The sequence below is a fragment of the Nannospalax galili genome, unplaced genomic scaffold (assembly GCF_000622305.1).
Source record: "Nannospalax galili isolate Female #2095 unplaced genomic scaffold, S.galili_v1.0 scaffold318, whole genome shotgun sequence".
Classification (NCBI taxonomy): domain Eukaryota; kingdom Metazoa; phylum Chordata; class Mammalia; order Rodentia; family Spalacidae; genus Nannospalax; species Nannospalax galili.
In genome coordinates, this window is record NW_008341889.1 from 3840213 (window position 1) to 3846212 (window position 6000).

Sequence of the window (6000 nt, forward strand, 5' to 3'; positions counted from 1 at the left end):
CTTAACAACCCTCTGTTAACTCCAGTTCCAGGGGATCTGATGCCCTTTTCTGACCTCCGTGGGCATTGCATAACATGGGTACACTTATGTACATGCAGGCGATGCACTCATACACATAAAAAAAAAAAAATTTAAAGATTTATCTGTTTTTGTGTATTTGTGTGAGTCTGTGGGAGTTTATATGTGTGAGCATATGTGTACCATGCACATGCAGAAGCCTATGGAGGCCAGAAAAGGGTGTGGGATCCCTTGGAACTGGAGTTACAGGTGACCATGAATTGCTATGTGAGTTCTGGGACCCAAACCTGGCTTCTCTGCAAGAGCAGTACATGCTCTTAACTGTTGAGCCATCTCTCTCCAGCCCCTTCTCTTCCTTCTGAAAGTTCAACAAATATTTGACTGCTTTAAATTTATAATAAACAACTTTCAGATAGAAAGCTAGAAATACTGTTGAGGAAGGTCATTAATTAAATAGTAAATCAGTTCAATAAAGCAGGTAAAAATAAGCTGAAGTGTTCATTCCTGTGCATCAGCTACCTTTTTAAAAATTATTTATTTAATAACCACATAATTAGAAGAAGCATTTCATTGCAACATTGACATATTCAATAACAATTTCCAGAGCTAAGATGCATCTCTTTCAAAATTGGCTGTAAATTTTTAGGTTTAAAATTGAATTAATACAGTTATAAAATATTGTACCCAATACAAACCCTATAAGATATAAAATTAAATGAGGATTTAACCTTTAAAAAAGATCTCTATTTCATTATTAAAATATACACTTTGATACAGAAAAATTCATTTTTAATGCAATTAACACTAAGGTGTTTGCATATGCATTTCTACTCTCTATATATCTGATTATTACTAGTCACAGTCAGTTACTTTCTGAGCTCCTTGGCATCTGAGCAGGAATATAAAGTCATCACGTAGATTTCAATGGTAATGTTTTCCACATCTACTAATTATTAAGAAGAAAATTTTTATGCTTCAAAAAATTATTTTTTTAATTTATTTTTTAATTTAATTAAATTTTTATGCTTCGAAGAAGTATTATTTTTAAATAACTTTTTAAATTTCATAGCCACATGATTAGAAGAAGCATTTCATTACATCTTTAACATATTCAGTAACACACTCCAGAGTGAGGATACATCTCTTTCAAAAGTGGCTGTAAATTTTTAGGTTCACAGTTGAATTAATACAGTTATACAATATTGAACTCAGTATAAACCCTGTAAGGTATAAAATTGAATGAGTTTTTACCCTTTAAAATACGCTGTTTCCTACATTTTTAATGCTACTAACGCTTAGTAGCATTTGAAAAGTTATTTTAAAATAATGTGTCTTTAATGTATCTGATGATTACTAGTCACAGTCGGTTACACTTAGATCCTTGATACCTGCGTATGGATATAAAGTCATCAGGTAGATTTCACTGGTAATGTTTATCACCTCTACTATTTAACATGAAGTAAATGTTTATGCTTCCTCCTCAAATATTAGTCTTCTCTCTCTTTTTTAAAATTTGTTGATTTTTCTGTGTGTATATCATACAAAACATCCCACACAATCTTATTCATCTATATACCTACTTCCCAAATGGCACCCTCCCATAGCTTCCCCCCTCCCACATACTGGAGTCCATATACTCTGTCATTCCTGTTACTGTCCACTGTGTTGTCGAGACCCCCAGCCATTCCCCAGTGCTTGTCTACCTGCTGAATCTAGTCAGCCTATCTAGAGATCCTTGTTTTAAGAACATCAATTGTTCCTCATCTAGCAGCAATAAGTTGTCAATATTCCTTTAGATAAGTCTGGGGTCTGCTGTTCATTTTCCCAGTTCTATGCTGAGTTACTGTCTGGGAGTCTCTTTTACCACCTTGGCCAATAACTAAAATGAAGGTATCACCTGTCTGGCATTGTTTCATATTATGTAGCCTTCAGCTACACACATAGACTCTTAAAAGTTATATTGACCCCATTAATCTTCAGTTATACTTTCCTTTTGGGTGTTTAAGACCCTAGAGTTGACCCAGAAAAAAGAATTTATTTTTACTCTTAAGGTCGTTTGAGGATCTGTTCCTCGGGGGTAACATGGGCTTGGGAGGAGTCCCTGGCTCCTTTCTTTTACCAGTTCTATGTGAAGATAAGTCAAAGGTCCTGCTTAACCATGGCTGGCTTTGCTTGGAAGCATGGAGGAACTGTTTCCTCTGTGTTGACCCTCCTCTTTGTAGACTGGACACTGGTTCAGGTCCATCTGGTGGGGTCTCCATGGCCCCCTTGCTCAAGAGGACAGGTGACTCACCACAGTTACAGGACATTTTGAGAGATGCTCATAGTCCCCTGGTCCTAGGAGGGCAAGGAGCAAAAACTGTCCTTTATGTCCCCCTGACCAAATTAGTATAGTCCTCAAAGTATGGCTGTTAAATATCCAAGAAGGTTAGTTCCACCAGCCTGGTACTTTCAGTTACCACATGTCATGTAGATAGAACTTGGGCAAAACCAAACACTCTCAGGTAAACCTTGCCTAGGCATGTATTACATTCATTGATCTGGTTGTATGTATAATTTGTCAGTAGGTTGTTGGCCTAATATGGTTCCCTCTGGTTTTCTAAAACTAGCTTAGGCATTATTTATCTCTCACATTGTCTACCCCTTCCACCATGGCTTCCCCATTTAAGGTACCCCCATTTTTTCTACTTCTCCCTTAATAATATCCTTCTCCTATGGTCCCACCTCTCTTGAGCTCCTTCTTTCCCTTTATCTCCTACATCCCTTATATAACCTTCCCTGCCCCCTCCCCTTAAAATAACCCCATTATTATCCATATCTCCCTTATTAATACCTATTTTCTGCTGCTCTCTTTCAGACTCTTTCTTTTCCTTTACTTCCCTAGTTCCTCTTCATTATCCTGGTTCCTGTAATTATGTCTGGATACATATTCACTTATAAGAATTTGGTGCTAGGATCCACATATGAGGGAGAACATATGTTGTTGGGTTTTTTTGTTTGTTTGTTTTTGTTTGTTTTTTTCTGAGTCTGTGTTACTTCACTTAGTATAACAGTTTCTAGTTCCATCCATTTACCTGCAAATTTCATGATTTCATCTTTCTTTAAGGCTTAGTTAAATTCCATCATATAAATGAACCACATTTTCATTATCCAGTCATCAGTTGAGGGATACTTAGGTTGCTTCTATCTCTTAGCTATTGTGAAAAGAGCAGCAACAAACATGGATGGATGTACAAGTGTCTCTGCAATAGGATGAGTTCTTTGGGTATATGCCAAGGAGTAATATAACTGGGTCAAAATAGTAGGTTCATTTGCAGTTTTTTAAGAGTTCTCCACACTGCTTTCCATAGGGGTTGAACAAGCTTGCAGTCCCACCAACAGTGAATGAGCTTTCCCCTTTTCCCACATCCTCTCCAAAGTTTGGTATCATTTGTTCTCTTGATCTTATCCAGTCTGACTGGGTTTTAATTTGCATTTCCCTAATTACTAGTGATGTTGAACACCTTTTAAGATGCTTCTTAGCCATCTTTATTTCTTCTTTTGAGAACTCTCTGTTCAGCTCCTTAGCCCATCTTTCAATTGGGTTACTTGTCTTGATTCTCTGTTTTTTGAGTTCGTTATATATTCTGGATATTAAACCTCTGTCAGATGTGTCACTAGTGAAGACCTATCAGATGTGTCACTGGTGAAGATTTTGTTCCCACTTTGTGGGTTTTCCATTCACTTCCTTGTTTGTTTATTTTGCCATGCAGACGCTTTTTAGTTTAATGAGGTCCCACTTGTTGATTATTGACCTCAATGTCTGATCAACTGATGTCCAATTTAGAAAGTCCTTTACTTCGCCTATATCTTGTATGTGCTGCCTGTGTTTTCTTCTAACAGTTCCAGATTTTCAGATTTCTCTTTGAGGTCTTAGATCCATTTGGAGTTGACTTTTGTGCAAGGTGAAAGATAGGGGTTTAGTTTCATTCTTCTACAGGTAGAGATCCAGTTTTGGAAGCACCATTTACTGAACATGCTGTGTTTCCTCCAGTGAATGTTCTTGGCTCCTTTGTCAAATATCAGGGGGTTGAAATTGAATGTACTCATATTTGGGACTTCAATTTTGTTCCATTGATCTATGGGTCTATTTTTGTGCCAGTACCATGTTGTTTTTATGACTATAGCTCTCTAATATAGTTTAATATCTGGCATAGTAAGCCCTGCAGCATTCCTCTTAGTGCTCAGGGCTGCTTTGGCTATGCAAGGTCTTTTGTGTTTCCATATCAATCTTAGGATGGTTTTTTCCGATTCTGTGAAAAATGTCATGGGGATTTTGATTGGCATTACACTGACTCTATAAATGGCTTTTGGTAGGATGGTCATTTTCACAATATTAATTCTTCCAATCCATGAGCATGGAAGGTCCTTCCATCTTCTGATGTCTTCCTCAATCTCTTTAAGGATTTAAAATTTTCTTTGTAGAGGTCTTTAATGTTTTTGGTCAGGTTTATTCCAAGACTTTTTTTGCAGCTATTGTGAAAGGGAGTGTTTCCATGAACTCTTTCTCTGATTGCTTGTTGGTATATAGAAAGGCTACAGACTTTTGTAGATTAAGATTTTGTAGATTGATTTTGTAACTTGCCACTTTACTGAACGTGTTAATAATGTCTAGGAATTTTCTGCTGGCATTTTTGGCATCTCTTAGATATAATATATCATCTGCAAAAGGGGATAATTTGATCTCTTCAAATTATTACTCCTTTAATTTTTTTTCTTGTCTTATTGCTCTTGCAAGAGTTTCAATTACTATGTTAAAGAGTGGTGATATGGATAGCCTTGTCTGGTTCCTGAATTCAATGGGAATGCTTCCAGTTTTTCTCCATTTAGAATAATGTTGGCTGTGGGTTTGTTATAAGTGGCTTTAATGATGTTGAGGTATGTTCCCTCTGGTCCAATTCTCTCTAGGATTTTGAACATAAATGCATGTTGAATTTTGTCAAAGGCCTTTTCTGCATCTGTTGTGATGACCATGTGGTTTTTGTCTTTGAGCCCATTTATATGATTTATGACACTTATTGACTTATGTATATTGAATCATCCCTACATCTCTGAAATAAAGCCAACTTGATCATAGTGGATTATCTTTTTGATGTGTGTCTGTATGTGGTTTGCAAGTATTTTGTTGAGGTTTGTCTTGTGGGCCTGTATGTGGTCAGTTTTTGAAAAAGTTCCATGGGGTGCTGAGTAGAAAGTGTATTCTTTGTTGCTTGGGTGGAATATTTGAAAGATGTCTGTTAGGTCCATTTGATGTATGGTATCATTTAATTCGGACGTCTCTCTGTTTATTCTTTGTGCAGTTGGCCTATCTGATGGAGACATTGGAGTATTGAAGTCCCCTACTGTTACTGAGTTGGTTAATCTGTGTCTTAAAGTCCTGTAGTATTGTTTTTATGAATTTGGGTGCACCAGAGTTTGGTGTAGCTTTGGTGTTCCCCATGCTTTTAGGTACCCATCCATTCCTTTTAGGTTTTCAAATTTAGTAGCATATATGTTTTTAAAGTAATGTTCTGTATCTTTCTGGTTACTTTTGTGATGTTCCCCTTTCATCTCTGATTTTGTGGATTTGGAGTACTCTTTCTTTTTCTTTTTTAACTGGGCTATTGGTCTGTCAATCTTGTTTATCTTTTCAAAGCACTAGCTCTTGGATATATTGATTATTTGCATTATTTTCTTTGTTTCAATTTAATTAATTTCTGCCCTGATTTTTATTTCTTCGTGTCTGCTGGGTTTGGGTTTCGATTGCTGTTGCTTTTCAAGGGTTTTGAGTTGCAGTGTTATGTCATTTATTTGTGTTCTTCCCAATTTTTTGATGTAGGCACTTCCCTCTAAGGACTGCTTTCAGCATGTCCCAGATGTTTTGTTGTGTTGTATTTTCCTTTTCATTTAGTTCCAGGAATACTTTTTTTTCTTTTTTTTGCCTTTTTAGGCAGGGTCTCCTTG

The 6000-nt window shown here is 36.5% G+C and overlaps 1 protein-coding gene across 4 annotated transcripts in view; it reads right to left on the reverse strand.

Annotated features, from left to right (window-relative positions):
* The window catches only part of Corin (corin, serine peptidase), a 277674-nt gene that overhangs the window by 101955 nt on the left and 169719 nt on the right, over positions 1-6000 (reverse strand). The gene's annotated exons all lie outside the window — the stretch shown is intronic.